Source organism: Lissotriton helveticus, chromosome 2_2 (genome assembly GCF_964261635.1).
Source record: "Lissotriton helveticus chromosome 2_2, aLisHel1.1, whole genome shotgun sequence".
Classification (NCBI taxonomy): Eukaryota; Metazoa; Chordata; class Amphibia; order Caudata; family Salamandridae; genus Lissotriton; species Lissotriton helveticus.
The window spans coordinates 369,635,916-369,658,167 of record NC_136060.1 but is presented as its reverse complement, the minus strand read 5'-3'; the positions used below and the strand labels follow the sequence as shown (position 1 = coordinate 369,658,167).

At 48.8% G+C, this 22,252-nt stretch overlaps 1 protein-coding gene across 1 annotated transcript in view; it reads left to right on the top strand.

Moving 5' to 3' along the window:
• HGFAC (HGF activator) overlaps positions 1-22,252 on the top strand; it is a 751,326-nt gene that overhangs the window by 272,680 nt on the left and 456,394 nt on the right. The gene's annotated exons all lie outside the window — the stretch shown is intronic.

Sequence of the window (22,252 nt, the reverse complement as noted above, 5' to 3'; positions counted from 1 at the left end):
TGACCAATTTGACTGTGGTCAATCTTACTGAGAGAATTTTGACGGACCCTGAAACAGAATTACTAAGCCTAGGCCTTACGTTTTGCCCTGATAGAAACCTCGAATATACACAGACACCGATCGACTTGTTCCGTTTCACAAGAAAACTAAAACTCCACAAATATTTCAAACTACGGCCACACACAAAAGATCAAACCAAGAAAGGTGTGAGAATAACTGCTACTGATGCTCTCAGTAGCAAGGATATACTGGCAGTAGAGACTCTCGAGGATTTAAGGACTGAACAAATAACCAATATCGATAATTTGGATATTGCTCAACGTGCAGAACTACAAGGAGTAGAGCAAAAAAGGGAGGAGAGCAATTTTAGACCGGTTTCAATTTTTATCCCTCAAACACCATGGGATGCTGTGGATGTGTTTACGGAAGCGATGAACAACGATCTTATGAGACATAGGAAGGCCAACCACCCAGTTAAGAATAACATCACAGACCTCCAGAAAGCTGCATTACATAACCTGATGAGCGATAAGTCTATTGTAGTAAAACCCTCGGACAAAGGAGGAAATGTAGTACTCATGAGTAGAGATTACTACAAAAAAGAAGCATTAAGGCAATTATCTGACGAAAAATTCTATATGAAGTGCACGAATCAATTGTATCAACAAAGCATCATGGACTATGACACCCTGATCCGCAAATGGTACGATCGTTTGATGCTAGGCAGAGATGAACATCTTTTCCTGTGTAATAATCATCCGATGCTCCCCACCTTCTACCATCTCCCTAAGCTCCATAAGAACAATACCTGCCCTCCTGGATGCCCTATTGTTTCCTCCATCAACAGCCTAACAGAGAACATGTCCCGATTTATAGATAACATCTTGTTTCCGTTGGTGATAACTTTACGATCTTATGTACAAGACACCAAAGACTTCCTGAATAAGATCCAAGGTCAAATGAACACTACGGTGACCATCTACACCAACCTTATTGGTCCTTATCCAGGCCAATAACGAGAACTGTGAAGCCTTCGACGTCCTTTTCCCCATATTAAGATCAACCTCCCCAACCCTACCTCACCACGCCGCAACCCCCTCTCTGCTCTCCCTCACTACTAACAGAGAAGATTATGATCCTCTCCTCCGTGACATCTTTCCTGCCTGCTACGCCCCCCCTCGCCCCGTTGTCTCACAACGGGCATTTACTACCAATCAGCCACAACAGGAAACTCCAACGCCTCCTTCAATCCCCTCTTCCAACAGCCACACCTCCCCCAGTTACCGCCTCCCTCATCCCCCTACTGACAATACTTCCTTGCCTCCAGGAACCTCACGCCCCACGAACCTCATCCCAACTCACAGTCACTCAAAGCCTCCCCCTGTCCCTTTCCCCTCCCCGTCCTCCATCTTCAGTAACCCCCCTCCCCTCGAGTCTCATCCCTGCTCACAGTCACTCAAAGCCCTCCCCTGTCCCTTCCCCTCCCCTTCCCCCGCCTTCTCCCCTGATCCCTCAACCTGATCCCATCAACCGCACCCTGATCCCTCAACCTGATCCCATGAGCCTCATCCCAGCGCACAGTCATTCAAAGCCTCCTCCTGTCCCTTCCCCTCCCCTTCCTCCGCCTTCAGGAGCCCCCCTCCCCTCGAGTCCCATCCCAGCTCACAGTCACTCAAAGTCCTCCCCTGCACCTTCCCCTCACCTTCCCCCGTCCTCTCCCCGGACCCCTCAACCCCCCAACCCGAACCACAACACACCTGGCGCTACCCCAGATACCCCCATCCCCTCCCTCAACTCTGTGTCACAACGCCTCGCGCCTCTCGAAAACCAGATTGTCACAATCACCCAGGGCCTACTGGAGATCCTTTCTAACCTAGGTATAGCCAGCAGACCCTCCAAATGCCCCCCGCTGACGGCTCACTCCGGCAACACTAACAGCTCTCCTAGGCCCACAGAAACCTCTAGTACCCAGCTTCACTATCCCCCCCTCAAGATCTCGGAATCCTGGCTACAGCAGACTGCAAAAACCGGAGACCCCTTCCCCAGGTCCAAGACTCATACTCCTTCCCACACTCCTCCAAACCCCCTATCAGACACAAAACACTTGACTTCAAGGCCTTTAAGATCAGCAGCACCTATGTCAGACAGCGAAGCAGCAATACTAGCCGCCACATACAACACCCCCGCATTAGATTCTCCCAAATCCAAAATCAAAGTAATCACAGGTCACCGGAAAGTCCCTCCCAGCACTAAACCTCAGAGATACCCGGTCCTCACTGCCATACCAAGGGAGATCAAAGATAAATCGGCCAGCAATCAAGAGCAATTCTCCAATTGCTTGCTAATCAACTGTAGATCGGCCTCACTGCACGCAACAGAACTAGCTGAAGCCATCCTCACTCACGATATTGACATTGCGTTCCTCACAGAGACCTGGCTAAATAAGATATCCCCTCCCTGCCTTGACTTGCTGGTACCACCTGGCTTCTCCCTCATTACCAAAGACAGGATAGAGCATAGGTGAGGAGGGGTGGCTATCATCCACAAGGACAGCCTGGAAATCTCGGACACCACCTCTTTTGACTACGATTCTTTTGAATGCCTATCCACCATCATCAAGACCAATGACAAAAACTCTCTACGGTGTCACCTGCTCTACCACCCCCCAGGTAAAAACAACCCTTTTGGAGAACAACTTTCCGACCTGATTGCACAAGGCGCACTCGGTGACTCCAATAACCTAATTCTTGGGGATCTGAATCTTCGCTGGAATGAGACGCACAATCCCCTAACCCAATCGCTATCCAGCCTCCTTCATGATAACAACCTGCAACAACATTGCACCGAGGAGACTCATTACAAAGGAGCCACACTGGATGCTATCATCTCACAAAAGAAATCAATCACGATCAACCACATTCTTCCCGTCGACTGGTCAGACCACCACATGATCCTCTTTCATAGCAATCACCCCATTACCTCACATAAACCCCCCCAAGACCCCCCCAAATGGACAAGAAACATCTCTCAAATACCCCTGGATATCCTGGATGATCAGTTAAGCTCTCTTCTTCCGGCCAACAAAGCGCACCTTTCCACCAATGAGCTCATCGACTGCTACAACTCCGAGCTAGTGTCCATACTCGACAAACTTGCGCCACTAAAGCTCAAAAGAAGCAGAGTTAACCCTTCCAGAACGTGGTTCAATGCTGACCTCAACGCAGAAAGGAGAACTCTAAGAGCCAAGGAAAGAAAGTGGAGAAACAACCCAACGGCCATCCTTCGTGATCAACTGAAAGCAGCCCGAAGGAAATACAACAACCACATCAAAAACAAAAAATCCAGCTTCTTCCGCGAAGCACTGGACAAAGCCAAAAATAGACCGAAGGAACTTTACAGCATCATCAGGCAACAAACGTCCAAACCACTGTCTTCTTCTGTGCTAGCGTCCAAATATCTTTGCGACAATTTCGCCAATTTCTTCAACGAAAAGATCACAAAAATTGAACTTTCACTTGACCCCAACAATTCACACCCAAAGAAGACCAGCTCGGCTGCTCCTCAGGCTCTCTCTCCCGGCTCTTTGAGCACCCCCTGGCTTAGCTTCCGCCCCGTCCCAGACGCAGAGATAATCTCGCTGATCTCGTCCTCCAAACCATCAGCTCATATCTCTGACCCCATCCCTCCCTCACTAATCATGAAAATGAAATACTCTCTTGCACCTATATGGGGCACCATCATAAACAGCTCCCTAAAAAACGGAGTGGTCCCTGACTGCCTAAAAATTGGGCAAGTTACCCCCCTGCTGAAAAAAACAGGTCTTGACTCAACAGACCTGAACAACTTCAGACCAATATCAAACCTCCCTCTACTAGCCAAAACATTGGAACGCTGTGTACTCCTGCAACTGACTCATCATCTGGACAACATCAATCTCCTAGACCCCCTCCAGTCTGGCTTCAGACAAGAATGCAGCACAGAAACAGCGATGCTGAACATCATAGACGATATCCACGGATCTCTGGATTCAGACAAATGCTGCCTCCTCATTCTCCTTGACCTTTCTGCAGCATTCGATACGGTAGATCACAAACTCCTCACCAAGGCTCTTCAAGAAAGAGCTGGCCTCTGCGAAGTAGTTCTCAAATGGTTCTCCTCATTCATACACAACCGAACACAAATAATAAAAATCAAGAATTTCACCTCCGAAATCCAACAGGTCAATAAGGGCGTCCCCCAAGGTTCGGTGCTCTCGCCTCAGCTTTTTAACATCTATATGGAACCACTCTCCAAGCTACTCAGAAAAGCCAACATCCGCTTTCACCTCTACGCGGACGATACACAAATCTATCTGGAAACTTCCTCTCTCACTGACATACATAGACTAAATGATGTCCTGAAAGATGTTCAACAATGGCTGACAAACAATCACTTGAAACTGAATCCAGACAAAACTGAGACACTCCTCATCTCGAACAAGGAAGACAACTCTCAAATCACCGAATGGCTAAAAGCAATCGATGCGCCCAAAGGAAATCTTACTCTAGCCGACTCTGTTAAATCCCTTGGCATCATCATAGACCCCAAACTAAACATGGTAAAACACATCAAGAATGCAGCCAAAGGTGCTTTCTTTAACCTCAGATTGTTGAACAAGATCAAACCCTACATCCCTAACAAGGATCTCAAACTGGCCACTCAACCTCTGGTACTGTCAAGACTAGACTATGGGAACGCAATCCTAACAGGCATCCCGAAATCGAACTTGGCACCGATCAAAACAACACTACATGCTGCAGCTAGAATGATTACCGGCATCAAAAAATCGGATCACATCTCCCCAGCACTCAAGGAACTCAAATGGCTCCCAGTAGAAATGCGTAGTAACTTCAGAACGGCCTGCCTAACCCACAAAGCCCTCCATACCGGCAAACCCGAATACCTGGCAAATAAACTCAAAAAAGCAGGCCAAGCCAGGAATCTGAGAAGCTCGAACTCCTTCCTGCTCATCCTACCCAAAACCAGAAAGAAAAGAACAGCGGACTGCTCCTTCACTGGAAACGCCCCCAAAATCTGGAACTCCATCCCCCTAGACATCAGAACTATTCCTTCTTTTGTGGAATTCAAAAGGCAACTCAAATCCCTGTTCCTGATCCGCTCCCTTGGCTGTGGATAACCGGGGTCAGCAAGCAACCCCTGAACTATGTGACTACAGTGAATCCCATAACCAAAGAAGCTCGGCAACTCACCCATGTCCCGCTTACAATGTCACTCATTGAATGCTTATACCTTACATATGTTATGTTCATGTTTATGTTATGTATATGTTTATACAGATTTTATCATTCTATTACTGTAAAGCGCTCTGCTACCTCCGGGTCTTGACAGCGCTATAGAAAACTTCCTAAATAAATACATAAATAAATAAATAAATCCAGGACATGAGATGGGACTCTAACTATCTGTTGATGGTGCTGGATATTACCAGCTTGTATACATGCATAGAACACAGTCATGGTCTGGCGGCGATTCGGCATTTCTTGGAGCAACGAAAAATGCGGTTCGCACAGCATAACATCATGATCCTGGAATTTGTAGAGTTTTGCCTCAATAATAAAAAAATTCTGTTTGAGGATCAACTATACAAGCAAAAGTCCGATGGGCACTTGCTTCGCTCCTAGCTATGCGAACTTGTTCGTTGGCTGGTGGGAGGAGCAAGTGCCCAGGAGCTGTGTGTCGGGGCAGAACAGGGGTGAAGTGGTGTGTTGGCATCGTTACATCGATGATTTATTTATCATTTGGCATGGGGCATCAAATACAGCTTAAGAATATATTAGGGTACTGAATGACAACGAGTACAACCTACACTTCTCAGGGACTATTAGTCTGGTGGCAGCAGAGTATTTAGACCTGAGGGTGTTCATAGAAGATGGTCAGATGCAGACCGCACTATATAGGAAAGAAACTGCTGGCAATTCAACACTCTTTGCCAGCAGTAGTCACCCGCCCCAGCTAGTACAGAGCATTCCTTATGGGGAGTTATTGAGACTCCGCAGGAATAGCTCAAGAGAAAAGGATTTTGAGGTGGCTGCTGCAGATTGCATAGCACGTTTCGCAGTGAGAGGATATGGCGAGACGTTACTGCAAAATGCCTTAAAGAAGGTAAGAAAGATTCCAAGGAGGGAACTACTTATTGCCAAACCACTCAAGAGACACTCTGAAAGTGAGGATGACAGGAGTAAAAGTAAATTTAGAATGATCACTCCCTTTTCCACGGGGGCCAATGATTTAAGAACTATGCTGAAAAAAAACTGGCACATCCTCCAAACCGACAGTGTTCTGCTGAATGATTTGCCAGCATACCCCCTGTTGACCTTTAGTAGAGCTAGGTCATTGGGACACATGCTTGTAACCAGTCATTTAGAAGGGCCCGCACCCAAGAGTGATACACTGCGGGAAATGAAGGGATTCTTTCCCTGCGGCCGGTGTAAGGCTTGCGCAGGCAGCAGGAGAGTCCTCTCATATGAGATACCAGATACAGGGCGAATGACATACATCAAAAAATTCATCACCTGCAGCACACCGTACGCAGTTTATTGTCTGATCTGTCCATGTGGCTTACGCTACATTGGCAGTACAATCAATCAACTTAAAATGAGGATTTGAGAACATCTTAGGGCCATTGAAAAAGCAGATCCAGCATACCCGGTGGCCCGCCATTTCTCTGAGATGCACAATAGGGACAGAAGCAAGCTGCAATATTTTGGCTTGGATATGGTTCCATCTAACATCAGGGGTGGAGACAGATTGAGACGGCTCCGAAGAATCGAGTCTAGGTAAATTTTTGATCTATCTACCAAACACCCCAGGGGCATGAATAGCGGGGAGGAGATGGCGGTTCATTTAGGTAAATGAGGATTGGAATATGGGAATAAGGGCCAACTCTGAATATTCCTACTTTCATCTAAGTCCAATGTTTTTATATGTGCAATCCAGCATTAGAAATACGACATATCTGATGTAACTGTAATGAATTGACAGATTAGGATATGACAGGCTGTTGATACAAAGCATACATGTATTATTGTGGACATTAACATCTCTTGGTGGAGGACAGCTGGAGGTTTCCGTTTATGAAAAGATTAGTACGAAATCTGAAATCTATACCCATGTTAGTAGGGCTCTACAACATGGATGTCGAAACTGAGAAAATCATTTTAACTTATGTTTCCTGCTTTGTTTTGGTTTTGTGTTTTTGCCTTTTGAGACATTTCATTAACTTGTGATCCTCTGAATTTTCTTGGATCAGTGGAGTCAAATTGTTTAGCTCAGTTGAAGTGTGATATATGAAAAGACCAATGGGGACCGAATGACATAGGACCTTTGCCGATACACGGCTGAATAACTCAACATTTGAATATGGTAAATAATATGTACCCTCTGATTACAAGCAGGAACAACCTATCTGTAGGTGTAATACAACAAGATCGTGTTGGTAATGCTATATCATCTATGCATACTCAAAGATGGCGCCTGTAAGGTTTCAGAGAGGTTTTGTCCTTTGTCTGTGTCCATCAGTGTTAAGAAACTTTATTAGCATGTTGAACACATAGTGTCATCGACACTGACGAAGGCAGTACACCGAAACGCGTTTGTGTGGTTCCTAAAGAATAAACTTGTGGATTGTGGTTTACCATCTTGAGTGCTGTGTTTCCTGAAAAAGAGAACGGAAATTTTTAGCAGAATATATATATATACACTGCTGTACTCGCCCCCGTGGACAACATACCTGAAGGTGGTGGTTGTGCAGTTTGGGGACGCCAGAAGCCTCGCTGATGTGGAAGGCAGCTCGGGACATTGGGTGAGAGCTGCTCGAGGGGTCTCATGGTTCCGTAACTTTGCGGCTGTCCCTGCAGGAACACTGCATGCTGGGACTCGAAGTGCACTCCACCATGAAAGAACTAACAGCAGGTGGAGCCAACTAGCACTTAAAACGAGGCATCAACTTGTAGCAGCATTTCAACTCACCCCCCGTCACACTCTGGGCGCTGACGAGGCCACAAGGCCAAAATGCATACGCCCGCTGAAATTGCTTTTCCTGCATTAAAGAGACTTCAATTGTCCCCATAACATGGCCTCTGCCTTTTTCTTCGAGGAAGGTAACCTGGATATTTTTGCTCTGTGAGCCTGCGACGTGCATCAGAGGTCCCTGCACACCGAAGGGCGAGGTCAACGCTGGCGTTGTTCTGCCTCGGCAGAACCTTCCCTGTTCCGATGTATCGGTAAAACTGAGCCCACCACCACACGACTGGAGGAAGACAAGCGGTGTCGGAGTTATTGAACTTCGCCTTGGGCGGGACACACTGCTGTACTCGCCCCCGTGGACAACATACCTGAAGGTGGTGGTTGTGCAGTTTGGGGACGCCTGAAGCCTCGCTGATGTGGAAGGCAGCTCGGGACATTGGGTGAGAGCTGCTCGAGGGGTCTCATGGTTCCGTAACTTTGCAGCTGTCCCTGCAGGAACACTGCATGCTGGGACTCGAATTGCACTCCACCAGGAAAGAACTAACAGCCGGTGGAGCCAACTAGCACTTAAAACGAGGCATCAACTTGTAGCAGCATTTCAACTCACCCCCGTCACACTCTGGGCGCTGACAAGGCCACAAGGCCGAAATGCATACGCCCGCTGAAATTGCTTTTCCTGCATTAAAGAGACTTCAATTGTCCCCATAACGTGGCCTCTGCCTTTTTCTTCGAGGAAGGTAACCGGGATATATATATATATATATATATATATATATATATATATATATATATATATATATATATATATATATATATATATATATATATATATATCTCCCTGTACCCTTTGTTGTTTTGACTGAATTCAACCCTTCAACCTTCAGCGCACCTGCCCCGGACCCCAACAATTCAACCTGGGTGCCCTCGGTTTGGCCAGGGCATCTAGGAAGATTTAGCCAGATGCTTGGGGATGAAGTCCGAGGTGCCGAATTCGGCCTAGTGATGGTGGGCGCCCAGCCCATCTCTCACATTGAATTTTGGCCAGGCCCTGTAGGATGGGGTCCCCGGAGCTGGAATCAGCCCAGCAATGGGGGGCCGTGCAGCCCTTCTCCCCAGTTGTCCAAAAGGCAAAACAGATGGCAGAAACACGAGAAGAAATGGCAAAAAAGAGCAGTAGAATGCAAAACAGAACGCAGATCATAAGCAGAAAAGGCAAAACAGGACAGAAAAATGAGCAAAAAAGGCAAAACAGAGCAGGACAGGGCAAAACAGAGGGCAGAAAAGGCAAAATGGAGGACAGAAATAGGAGCAGTCAAGGCAAAACAGGAAGCAGAAGAGACAAAACAGAGGGCAGAAAAACGAGCAAGAAAGGCAAAACAGAGGGCAAAAAAAGGTACAAAAAAGGCAAAACAGAGAAGAAGAGGGCAAAACAGAGGGCACTTAGACACTCAAACACCTACTCACAGACCCACTCAGATACTCACACACCCACTCACAGACCCCCTGAGACACTCATACACCCACTCACAGACCCAGTCAGAAACTAGTGGACACACTCATCGACCCACTAAGACTTATGTACATACTCACAGAGACATTAAGAGACTAACACACCCACTCACAGACCCACTCAGACACTCACACACCCACTTTCAGACACTTTCAGACACCCATGCATTCACTCTCTCACTTAGTGAGACACTTTGCAGCCGCTCGCAGAGCCACTCAAACACTCACAAACCCACTCACACATCCATTGTGATACTCATGCAATTACTCACACAACCACTGAGACACTCATGCACTCACTCACACATTTACCCTAAAAGGTTACATGTTACAGTTAGGAAATAAAATAAAAAATAACCTTAGAAAGCCACTTAATAAAACAAAAGTTACCGGGAGGTTATAGTTAGGAAATAACATTAAAAACTGTAGAAATTCATTGAACAAAACAAAGGTTACAGGGACGTCATAGTTAGCAAATAACATTAAAAAAACTTAAAAATTCACTGGAAAAAATCAAATGTTACATGTACATTATAGTTAGGCTCAGATTTCACTCGCACAAAACCATTGAAATGCAGCAGTTATGGTTACCTGAGTTAACTATAACTTACGCCCCCATAATGCATTGCTTATGACCTCACATATTACATCACTCATGACATGGTCAGTGACATCACTGATGACATCTTATAAAAACCATTGAATCTTGTTTTTGTTATTTATCAATTGCTAGAAACTTCGTTGCAATAGTCAAGCATTATTATTATTATAATTTTCATTTTTGTGGATTTGCACAGCATTCGTTGGCGTTTAGTATTTCTTCTCTGTCATTAGGATGTCCGGTGCTGTGCACATCATTCTATTTAAGGGAGGTTGGAAATGGCATCTACGTGTGTGAGAAAGGCCGTTTACCCAGCCGAAACATGTTACAGTTATGTTCCGCCAATAAACTTTGTGATTTCATATCCAGCAAGTGTTTGTGCCTGTTCATGTACGTGAGTAAAGCAGTGCATGATAACACTTCAGTAACAGTCTTTAGTTTTTCACCCTTGTTTGTGCAGCCAGTGCTGTGTATCCCTAGACAAGTGTTTCAGGATAGTTGTCCTTCTCCAGCAGAGACCTGGAAATGCTGTCCATAGTCTTCTCAGGTCTCTGTACCACTCACTGCAGGTGCGTCAGGCAGAGCTCCTCAGCTCATTAGCTCAAGGGAGTCCTTTCAAACATAAAAAGGGTGGGCGCACACCTCCTCACATCCCAGCACCCAGTTCACCAAAATGCATCACTACTTCAGTGACGGTCTTTAGTTTTTCACCCTTGTTGGTGCAGCCAGTGCTGTGTATCTCTAGATACGTGTTTCAGGATAGATGTCCTTCTTCAGTAGAGAGCAACACATTGTTTTGGGGGTGTTGGAAATGATGCCCAAAGTCTTTTCAGGTCTATGTACCACTGACTGGCCACAGGTCCATCAGCCAGAGCTTGTCAGCTCATTAGCTCAAGGTAGCCTTTTCAAACAAAAAGAGGGCGGGAACACGCTGCCTCACATCCCATATGGGATGTAAGGCAGTGTGCTCTCACCCTCATTCTGTTTGAAAAGGATCCCTTGAGCTAATGAGCTGACAAGCTTGTGTTGACACTCCTGTGCCCAGTGAGTGTTATACTTAATCAGAAGAGTTCATATAGTATCCACTATTATTCATTACCTTGTGGCAGAAGGGCTGTTCTTGTTAAGCTGCACTCAATTAGTGATTGAGACTAACCAGCGCAACATCATGACTTAGCTGAGGATCCAGTGCATGTCTCAGACCATTGTAGAGTGCATTGTTAAAACAGCTTTTCATTGTCAGACTACGTTTGAGGGGCCAAAGGGCCAACAGGGGCAACATGGCTTTAATCCTGGTGGTTTAGGTCCTTTGCCACTGGTAACTGGGGCCCATCCTGCTATGGTGTTGTGAACTGCACCAAGTACACCCTTTTCACACTTGTCGCTCATGCTATCGAGGGCGAGCACTCAAATGATTTTGAAGGAGGTAGTGTGGTGGGGCAAAAGTTCAGAAATCAACAGTTAGCCATCAAACCAATAACATATTGTTCTGCTCAGTGCTAATATTTCGGATATTTAGCATATTTAGGATTGAAAGAGAGCAGTAAAAGACAGTGGCTATTGGGATTTGTGACTATTGTTAAAGTCCTCCAGGATTATGTCAAGAAAGATACCCTAGAATCCTTGTATTCGATCAAGGAGGCAGTGCAAGCTTTTGTGACCTTGAAGCAAGCAACATCTTCTGCTTCTCCTGCCTGTCTTGCATTTTGCATAAACTTTTGCTTGTTGCCCTTATGCTAAGTACTAACTTCAAACATTTGTCCATGGCAAGATTATCACAGTATTTAATTCTTTTGTTGCCCGCTTTACAGATTTCCCTAGTTCGATTTCTTGCCCTAAACCCTGCCTACATACCGCCTACTGCTCAGGACAGTAAGCTGCGTAACTGTCTCATTGTAATTGCCCTACAGAATAGGAACTGTGTTGGTCTCTTTAATGCACTAATATTAAATTGTGATCTTGTATAATTAGGGCTGGGCATAAAATTCCGCTCCTGTTAGAAATGGGATTTCTGGTTGGCTAAGGCTTGCGCCAGGCAGAAACCACCACTCTAGTCAGAAGAAGGGAGTTACACACCAAAGATAACCCCTGCTCACCCCCTTGGTATCTTGGCACGAGAAGACAGGCTTATCCTAGAGGCAATGTGTAAAGCATTTGCGCAACACACACACACAGCAGCAACACACTAGGCACACCACAAAAAGGAACTCCACATAAGGTTATATATAAAAATAGCCTTTGTATTACCATAAACACTTTAGATCATAATCACACAATTACACTGTGCCAACTGGCACTGGGCAGTATTTACAGGGGTTATATACACAGGACAGGGCCACATGGGCCCCCGTCAGAATCAGCACTTAGTAGAAATAGCACTTTTAGAACATAGAATAATTGTAGCACAAAATAACACTTGTAGAACATTACCAGTAACCACTGGTAAAAGGTAGGTACCCACTATGCAATACTAATCTCCGTAGGCATAGATCACACAGGGACACATGAACTCACTAGTATAAACTATACTAGGCAAAACAACCTCCTAAGCATGAAAACACATCTAGAGGTATCACAGGCATAAAGGCATTGCACATTACGCATAAATCACATTAGGTAATTATCAACATAAACACAGTAGGCAATCACCTTGCGCAGAATCACAGAAGGTACTGACCCCAGTGTGCCCTAGGCGGGGGCACAACACAGGAACACTGTCCTTAGGCCAACTGGCCTCTCATGGGGCTCAAATGCCCTTTGTCCAGCAGAGTCAGGGCAGGCTGAGCAGGCAGCCAAAAGAAGAGTGCGCAAGGGTCCTAAACGTAGCAGCTGCCCACTAATTGCTGTAGTGGTTCTTGTGGTTCTGTAATTCAGACACTCTGTTCATCACCACCCCCTTTTCTGAATCATTTTGTCCACTATAGGTGTGGCAGGGTATACTCAGACATGAGTCCCTTGCTCACTGCTCCATCAGGATTCAAGCAAGCCGGGCCGACGAGGCTGAAATGCCAGAAACCGGTCCCCGGTAGCTTGTATCCTTTCTGGTGAAGAATTGGCTTGGTAGTTTGGTCTGCCCTGTTCCCATGATGCACTGGGCCAGGGACAGACTAATTTGCATATAGCCAGGTTCTGAGCTGGGATGGGGCAGTGAGCTAAATAACGGTGATGGATCAAGCCCTGATCTTTGGACTGGGTAAGAGGGGTCTGCTTAATTCAGACACTCTGTTCATCACCATCCCCTTTTCTGAATCGTTTTTGGCCACTATAGGTGTGGCAGGGTATACTCAGACATGAGTCCCTTGCTCACTGCTCCATCAGGATTCAAGCAAGCCGGGCCGACGAGGCTGAAATGCCAGAAACCGGTCCCCGGTAGCTTGTATCCTTTCTGGTGAAGAATTGGCTTGGTAGTTTGGTCTGCCCTGTTCCCATGATGCACTGGGCCAGGGACAGACTAATTTGCATATAGCCAGGTTCTGAGCTGGGATGGGGCAGTGAGCTAAATAACGGTGATGGATCAAGCCCTGATCTTTGGACTGGGTAAGAGTGGTCTGCTTAATTCAGACACTCTGTTCATCACCACCCCCTTTTCTGAATCACTAATTGCTGGGCAGCTGTGGAAAGGAATCTGGGCACCAGCGGGTCTCCTGAGCCCTCTCTTTGGGCTCTTCAAAATGTCCCCAAGCACTCGTGGGAGCCACGTGGGCTCTAAAACAAATATGCCCCAAACCATGCTGGAGCCTCGTGGGCTCTGAATCACCAAGAAATGCTGAAATTACCGTTGAAGCCTTGGGGGCTCTACTACCAACAATGCTGAACAACGAGGGAGTGGCCCGCTGCCATCCGTGGCCGCTCTACCACCAGAAATGCACCCGATGTTGGAGCTTGTCAGGCTCTGAAAATAGTCATGCCCTATGGAGCACACTGGCTCCTGAAGTACTTGTGGCCCCCAAAACAATTCAAACTCAGGCACCACTGTGCCCCGGACCCCTCACTGGGGTCCTACTCTGGGGGATCTTGCCATTAAGGGGCCTCTGCCCCCTCCCGATGTCGGAGCGGCGCTCTCCCACGGGTCCGCTCAACACCCAAAGTACACCACCACAAAGAGGAAAAAGAAGAGGGGCTCAGCCCCACTCACCACTCCTGGGGGCTGAGCCAGTAGTCAGCAGCAGTCTGCTGCAGCTCGGGGTCCGGTGATCTGTGCTGCCTCTCTCCTCTCTGTGTGGCACGCAGGGCTTCCCTCACGGATGTGGGTGCCCCGCCTCGCATCATGCACTGTGCCGGACGGTCCTCCTCACCGGCCGCAGGCTTCCCTTACGCCGGGGTACTTCTGGTCTGGAGCACTCATCACTCCAACCTGAGTGCGCCTGCGGGGCTCCTCTTCCTGTACCGCGGGCAGGATCCCGAAGGCAGGGTGGGCTCCTGCTGGGCCCACACTCTCCTGCTGGCGGCCACAACCGGCTCTTCTCCCGGCATCGGGACGTCCTGGGAGGCGGGGTAGGCTCCCGTCCTCCCTCTTCTCCTCACTGCAACTAATAAAGCGGGGTGGGCACCCGCGTCAATTAAGGAGCCAAAAAGCGGCAATTATGCGGGGTGGGCACCCGCTTGGAGTGCACGAGGGCGGGGGAATAACTACGTCGGGACTCCCTCAAGATAGGCTGAAGCTTCGTGCTGCAGAGTCCCCTTGTTCCTCTCTCCTTCTGGAGATGTAAATAACAGCGTTCCTAACAAAAAAATGTAGCATAAAGTGCTCCTCAAGAGAATAAAGCGCCTCCAGGCACTAGGTTCCTCAGGGTCCAGAGAAAGTCTCTTCAGGAATGCAGGGGGTCTAAGGCTGGGCCCAAGGGCCAGCTCACAGGGCCCTCCAGCAGAGAGGCAGTCCCACAGTGGCGGTCCACCTGGCGCCCAGCAGCATCAGCAGGCCCCCCTCAAGTTAGGTCACAGAGAGCACATTTCACATGGGGTCAAAGCCCCTTTTTAGACACCTTTTCCTTTGTCTCAGGCTGCAGGGCAGGGGGAGAACCAATTACAACTGGTTCTTGAGTACTTTGTTGTGCTCAGCCCCTCTCACTATTCACCGGACAGGCTAGGGACATCAGACGTACCACAGGGGGCGGAGCCAGCATTCTGGTGGAAGGCCCAGCCCTATTCAGGTCCCAGGTGCACTCCTCCCTGTCATCAACATGCAGATCTCTCCATTCACCACCGGGGCAGACCCATCCTGACTCCTGGAGCCAGGCACACCAGCCAGCTCCAGCCAATCACAAGCCAGACAGTCAATTCACATTTACTACACAGACATGCCAACTTCTAGAAGTGGCACTTCCACACTAGACACATCAAATCTGCGCACACCATCGCACAGCATTTAATCTCACGAGTTCGCACATACCAAACTCGCCCCTGCTCTCCCCACACATCAGGAACTACCATGAACACACACATTCCCCATGCATTCCTACGGGAGGGCAGGCCAATCTCACCACACGCACTCAAACTGCGCACGCTCTTTACACTGGGACACATGGTTAAAGTGTGCAAAAACCAAAAACAACTAGAATCAGGTCACAATTAAAAGCAAAAGTTTAGGGGTGAACCTGCCAAAAGGGCCAAGTCCAACACAACCCCCTTCCAGCCAAAACACAGGACAGACCAATCACCACTGTGATGGGCTTCCCTGCTTTGGGTGATAAAACACGGACGCGGACCCGCAACTGCAGGGACACCCTCCTGTTCTACGCCACGGTGAACCAACGGGGTTCCTTTTGAAAAAGCTATCCGGGACAACTGGGCTAACCCACTGGTACTCTCAAGCTGTCTGTGGCCAGGACCAGACCCTAGGCCACCCAGGTGCCTCTGGTCCTTGCCTATTCGCAGAGCGGGGGTAGTAACACCTGGTACATAGTAGCCATTCTCCACTCTTCCTCTCCTCAGGACAGTTCTAGACAGCCACTGATCCTCCAGCCTAGGGTCTGCACCCTCAGGCAGACCAGAAGTCACGGGTGAGGCTCTCCTTTCCCTACCTCTCCTTCTAGGGTTCCGCCCTCTCCTCCTTTGAGAGGTACCCATAGAACACCACTCTCCCAACCTAGGGTTTAACCCCTCAGGTTGCACCGGGGTCAGAGGCGAGGACTCCCACCCTCTGCACCCCTTTCCAGAGTTCTGCACCCTCCCAACTGGAGTGATATCCCTGGAAGATGAACCGGTCAGGACACTGGTTACAGACGTCCTTCCCTCCAGGTCTGGCAGATCTTGAACCTGGCCTCCCAACCTTTGGTCTAAAACCTTTGGCGCAATACTTGCCTGGCACTCCAGGACTTCTGGGGACTCACACACTATCCCCCTGAGGCTAACACATGACTCATATGTTGTGTGACCGTCTGTCTGGTGCGGATCTCCCATCCCCTGTCCGCCTGACAGTGCGTGAAGATCCCCCAGAACAGAAGTGATGTCCAAGGGAACGTAGCCCAACTGGCTAGTCGCTGACCCACTGATTCTTCCATTTGGGAACACATCCCCCATTCATTCCTCACTTCGGACTTCTGAGCCCTCCCAACTGGAGTGGCACTGCCAGACACTAGAACCACGGGAACTCTGTTTACAGATTCTCCAGGTCCTCTAGACACCAGGAGATCTTCCTCAAATGAACTAACAGGACAGCCTAGGTCCCCAACCTGGTGGTCCCTTAAGAAACCATCCAGGTTCTGAGACTGGGTTTCGGGCACCTGGGAACACTCAGTCCCACACTCATTCCTACTCCACTGGGACAAGATGTGAGCCCCTACACCCTCTCTCTACACTAGGACCTAGCTGGGCTACTCTGAACCTCTTCCATGACTCTGGGCTGGACGATACCTGAACTACTACTTTTGGGATCACTCACCAATGACTCTTCAGAACCTCTGGCACTTTCCCAGCGATCTGCTTCCTCTGCAAGCTTCCAAGGACTAGCAAACCCACACTCCAACAGATGTTGGCGCAACTCGGGGAAACAACAACTGAGCAGCTGCTCTTTGATAACCAGATCGAACAGTCCTTCCAAATCCTCTACCACGGTAACCGCTACCCAATCAGCCAGTGCATCATGACAATCATCCACAAAATCCCCTCACCCCTGGTAAGACAGCTTCTTACTGTCCCTGAACTTCAACCTGTACTTCTCCTCTCTGGAACAAGGTACCATTCTTTGGGAAAGGGGAATGGGACTTCCTGCACTGGACTCTATATTGCTGCCACCACTGGACTCAACCCTCCCTGGGAAATCCAGAAAACTATAACTGCGCTCTGGGGATAATCTACCCTCAAGAGCTAATTTCTCCCTGGCAAAGACCCTCTCAGCCTCTGCCATCCTCTCCTGCACACCCATCTGCGCTATTTCCTTGACATGCTATAACCTGAGCTTCCCCAAAGCCAGCTGGTACTCCCTTTCTTCCCTCCTATCTACCCACTCCTCTGGAGACAGGGAAAGGGATGGGGTGCTGCACCTGACACTGGACCCAGCAAGGGACTCCCTATCTATGGGGTCTTCACTATCTACTGGCATCCATGTACTGTCATTTTCTTCCTCCTCTTCAGACTCTTCAGGGCTCCCCTCAGACCCACCACCCTCATGGCGTGAGGCCCGGGCCCTCTCCTCCTCACTGCGCTCACGTTCCCAGTCATCCTTCTGCCATTGGATTAGGTTGTCCCTAAGTTTGGATGGGGTGTCTGACCCATTCACTGCTATGTCTCTCTCTTCACAGAACTCTACCAACTCATCCACACTGTATCTAAACAGACCATAGAAATTAAAAGCAGACTGAATCTTGGCAGGACGCTCAGGGACACGTGCAACACAGGGAACCTAATAGTCTGAGCTGAAGCAAGAGTACACAATCTAAAAATGACACTCTTGAGGAACAATAAAATAAAACTCAAAAACAATAAGCCCCAAACACGTGATTATCTAAATGCAGAGTTTGTAGTGCAACCAGTTGTCACTGTGGTGTTGCGCGAACACAAGTCCTATCCTCACCGCTGACAACCAATTTTAGAAATGGGATTTCTGGTTGGCTAAGGCTTGCGCCAAAGTCAGGCAGAAACCACCACTCTAGTCAGGGCAAGGGAGTTACACGCCAAAGATAACCCCTTCTCACCCCCTTGGTAGCCTGGCACGAGCAGACAGGCTTATCCCAGAGGCAATGTGTAAAGCATTTGCGCAACACACACCCACACATAGCAGCAACACATTAGGCACACCACAAAAAGGAACTCCACACAAGGTTATATGTAAAAATATCCTTTGTATGACCATAAACACATTAGATCATAATCACACAATTACACTGTGCCAACTGGCACTGGGCAGTATTTACAGGGGATTATTTACACAGGATAGGGCCACTTGGGCCACCGTCAGAATCAGCACTAAGTAGAAATAGCGCTTTTAGAACATAGAATAATTGTAGCACAAAATAACACTTGTAGAACTCTACCAGTAACCACTGGAAAAAGGTAGGTACCCACTACGCAATACTAATCTACTCAGGCATAGATCACGCAGGAACACATGAACTCACTAGTATAAACTATACTAGGCAAAACAACCTCCTAAGCATGAAAACACATCTAGAGGTATCACAGGCATAAAGGCATTGCACATTACGCATAAATCACATTAGGCAATTATCAACATAAACACAGTAGGCAATCACCTTGTGCAGAATCACAGTAGGTAGTGACCCCAGTGCGCCCCAGGCGGGGGCACAACACAGGAACACTGTCCTTAGGCCAACTGGCCTCTCATGAGGCTCAAATGCCCGTTGTCCAGCAGAGTCAGGGCAGGCTGCGCAGGCAGCCAAAAGAAGAGTGCGCAATGGTCCTAAACGTAGCAGCTGCCCACTAATTGCTGGGCAGCTGTGGAAAGGAATCTGGGCACCAGTGTGCCTCCTGAGCCCTCTCTTTGGGCTCTTCAATCGGCAAAATGCCCCCCAGTACTCGTGGGAGCCACATGGGCTCTAAAACAAATATGCCCCAAACCACGCTGGAGCCTCGTGGGCTCTGAATCACCAAGAAATGCTGAAATAACCGTTGGAGCCTCGGGGGCTCTCCTACCAACAATGCTGAACAACGTGGGAGTGGCCCGCTGCCATCCAGAGCCACTCTACCACCAGAAATGCCCCCGAAGTTGGAGCTTCTCAGGCTCTGAAAATAGTCATGCCCTATGGAGTACACTGGCTCCTGAAGTACTTGTGGCCCCCAAAACAATTCAAACTAGGGCACCACTGTGCCCTGGACCCCTCACTGGGGCCCTACTCTGGGGGATCTTGCCATTAAGGGGCCTCTGCCCCCCTCCCGACGTCAGAGCGGCACGCTCTCCCACGGGTCCGCTCAACACCCAAAGTACACCACCACAAAGAGGAAAAAGAAGAGGGGCTCAGCCCCACTCACCACTCCTGGGGGCTGAGCCAGTAGTCAGCAGCCGTCTGCTGCAGCTCGGGGTCGGGTGATCTTTGCTGCCTCTCTCCTCTCTGTGTGGCACGCGGGGCTTCCCTCACGGATGTGGGAGCCCCGCCTCGCATCACGCACTGTGCCGGACGGTCCTCCTCACCCGCCGCAGGCTACCCTTACGTCAGGGAACTTCTGGTCTGGAGCACTCACCGCTCCCACCTCAGTGCAACTGCAGGGCTCCTCTTCCTGCACCGTGGGCAGGATCCCGAAGGCGGGGTGGGCTCCTGCTGGGCTCACATGCTCCTGCTGGCAGCCACAACCGGCTCTTCTCCCGGCACCGGGATGTCATGGGAGGCGGGGTAGGCTCCCGTCCTCCCTCTCCTCCTCACTGCAACTTCCTCCTTGTCACGCGGCCCCGCTTACAAACAGGCAGGGCCGCCTAGCTTCCGGGTCGTGATGGCAGCGGCCCGGAAACGTTTTCGATACTCCTGGGCTGCGGCGGTGACACAGGGTAGGCTCCCAATTCAAAATAAAACACCGAAGCGGGGTGGCACCCAAAAAATAAATAATAAAGCGGGGTGGGCACCAGCGTCAATTAAGGAGCCAAAAAGTGGCAATTATGCGGGGTGGGCACCCGCTTGGAGTGCACAAGGGCGGGGGAATCCCTATGTCGGGACTCCCTCAAGATAGGCTGCAGCTTCGTGCTGCAGAGTCCCCACATTCCTCTCTCCTCCTGGAGATGTAAATAACAGCGCTCCTAACAAAAAAAATGGAGCATAAAGTGCTCCTCAAGAGAATAAAGCGCCTCCAGGCACTAGGTTCCTCAGGGTCGAGAGAAAGTCTCTTCAGGAATGCAGGGGGGCAAAGGCTGGGCCCAGGGGCCAGCTCACAGGGCCCTCCAGCAGGGAGGCAGTCCCCAGTGATGGTCCTCCTGGTGCCCAGCAGCAGCAGCAGGCCCCACTCGAGTTAGATCACAGAGAGCACATTTCACATGGGGTCACAACCCCTTTTTATACACCTTATCCTTTGTCTCGGGCTGCAGGGCAGGGGGAGAACCAGTTACAACTGGTTCTTGAGCACTTTGTTGTGCTCAGCCCCTCTCACTATTCACAGGACAGGCTAGGGATATCAGACGCACCACAGGGGGCGGAGCCAGCTTTGTGGAGGGAAGGCCCAGCCCTATTCAGGTTCCAGGTGCACTCCTCCCTGTCATCAACATGCAGATCTCTCCATTCACCCCCGGGGCAGACCCATCCTGACTCCTGGAGCCAGACACACCAGCCATATTCCAGTATATCACAAGCCAGACAGTCAATTCACATTTACTACACAGACATGCCAACTTCTAGAAGTGGCACTTCCACACTAGACACATTAAATCTGCACACACCATCACGCAGCATTTAATCTCACGAGTTCGCACATATTAAACTCGCCCCTGCACTCCTCACACATCAGGAACTACCATGGACACACACATTCCCCATGCATTCCTACGGGAGGGCAGGCTAATCTCACCACACGCACTCAAACTGCGCACGCACTTTACACTGGGACACAGGGTTAAAGTGCGCAAAAACCTAAAACAACTAGAATCAGGTCACAATTAAAAGCAAAAGTTTAGGGGTGAACTTGCCAAAAGGGCCAAGTCCAACACATCCACTCGCAGAGTTTGCTGAGATTTTCCCATTCTGCGCTTCGCGTAGTGCGTGGATTTCCGAAAAACTCCTCTGAGCTTTTTCCTCACTCGCCAACGTTAAATTGGCAAGCACTAGTGAGGAAAATCTTACTCCAGACCACCTCCTGGGGAGATTTCTCAATGTGGGCAGTCATGGATGGTCGCTACTGCTTGCGTTAATAAACCTTCCCTTTGTGTTGAAGAAGCTGCCACTCGAGTAGAACATCTACTCGATCGGCAGAAAGAAGCAGAGCCCGGTTGCGCAGCTTGTGGTGCCTTTCACACTGATTTTACAGTGCGGGACAAACAAACACAGTGCTACAAAGCACATCGCTACATAATGCACTGTGTCGCTTGGGGAACTCTGCATAGCGCTGCAGAGTACTTTGGTCACTTCGTGGAGTTCCACTGAGCGGAACTCCGCGAACTCCACCCGGGCCTAAATATAATGATGCTTCAGGTCTCAGAAATAACTGTACCTCATTAGTGGGGGGTAGGCTATTTATCTGTATTAAGTTGTTGAAAGCCGATAGTTACTTCATGTACACTGCATTCAAGTTGCTGAATTGGTTTCTCTTACCCATGCTAGTATTCTTGCTGCCTGATCATTTGTTTCTGTATTTAATGTTTCAGGTGATGCATTTGGAGTTAGCTCATAATTTTGAGCTTCTCTGAATGCAACCTGGATTCCTCAGTGGGAATCCACATTGAAAATAGTTTAAAGAATTACTTGATGCTTTTATGCTACTTCTAAACCTGTGACTGTAAAGTGTGCCATACATCAGTCCCCTTAAGATGAAGTGTGTGTGGAATTACTTTTATGTGATCTAACTGCCACAAAGGCTGATTTATCCGCAGGTTCTTAAGTTACTTTGTAAGCATCTCAAAATCACTCACGCTACCTTCCCAGTCCACCTCCAGGAGGTCCCAAAAGGCCTTTTTCTAAATACCTCAAAGCCGCTCATGTATGTATGTCCTGATCTTTGTATGTGTTGTGGTGGGATTAAAGCTTA